Genomic DNA, 1,381 nt, shown 5'->3' on the forward strand with positions numbered 1-1,381 from the left:
GGGACCACCTCCGTGTGCTGACCCGTTCCTCCTAGGGACCACCTCCGTGTGCTGACCTATTCCTCCTGGGACCACCTCTGTGTGCTGACCTGTTCCTCCTAGGGACCACCTCCGTGTGTTGACCCGTTCTTCCTAGGGACCACCTCTGTGTGTTGACCTCCTGGGACCACCTCTGTGTGCTGACCCGTTCTTCCTGGGGACCACCTCCATGTGTTGACCCGTTCCTCCTGGGGACCACCTCCGTGTGTTGACCCGTTCTTCCTAGGGACCACCTCCGTGTGTTGACCTCCTGGGGACCACCTCCGTGTGTTGACCCGTTCTTCCTAGGGACCACCTCCGTGTGTTGACCCGTTCTTCCTAGGAACCACCTCCGTGTGTTGACCTCCTGGGGACCACCTCCGTGTGCTGACCCGTTCTTCCTAGGGACCACCTCCGTGTGTTGACCTCCTGGGGACCACCTCCGTGTGCTGACCCGTTCTTCCTAGGGACCACCTCCGTGTGTTGACCTCCTGGGACCACCTCTGTGTGCTGACCCGTGTAGCACCATCCTTGGGTGGTCAACTTACTGTAATTTTGCATCTCTGTCATGACTTCATCTTTGAATCTTTGACTTCATAGAAACCTTTTGGTTACTTAGCAGACATCTGGATATTTTCTGGTCACTTCCTGTTCTTTGTACCGTCCTCCCCATTGTCAGGCAGCACACCCTACGTGGTTTCAAGCCTCTAACAATATTTAAGACCTCTTTTTGGACTAGAATTTGTTCTGTGTACATATGAAAGGAAGGTATAGTCTTCAGTTATTGTCTGTCGTATTCTGTAAATTTCAGTTACATCCAGTGGTTAATCATGTTGTTAAAATCTTCTATCACTTTACTGATTGTTTTTTGCCTAATTGTTTCCTCATTTACTGACAGAAGTGGATTAAAATCTCCAGCTCTGGTCATAGACATGAATCTGTCTCCTTCTGGTCACGAAGTTTTGCTTTATGTATTTCAAGAGCCATGTTATCGGGTGAACACAAATTTGGGATTGTTACAACTTCTTGAGTTGTTCTTTTTAATATTATCAAATGATTCATTTCACAGCAAGAATATTTCTTTTATTAAGTGTACTTTTTCCTAATTTTTATTGAGCTGCCCCTGCCTTCTTTTGGTTAACCTTTGTAAGCTATATCTTATTTTCCTTCCAATCTGTCAATATTCTTTCAACGTATCTTTGATAAACAACTTTTTAAAACAAATAGATGCATTTACTACATTTGGTATTTATCTGCAGTGATCAGCCCACATAATATATTTTTTTTTTTTGAGACAGGAGCCTCCAGCTATCCCCCGGGTAGAGTGCCATGGCATCACAGCTCACAGCAACCTCAAACTCTT

Source organism: Otolemur garnettii, unplaced genomic scaffold (genome assembly GCF_000181295.1).
Source record: "Otolemur garnettii isolate 467f Iridium unplaced genomic scaffold, OtoGar3 scaffold00134, whole genome shotgun sequence".
NCBI classification, from domain to species: domain Eukaryota; kingdom Metazoa; phylum Chordata; class Mammalia; order Primates; family Galagidae; genus Otolemur; species Otolemur garnettii.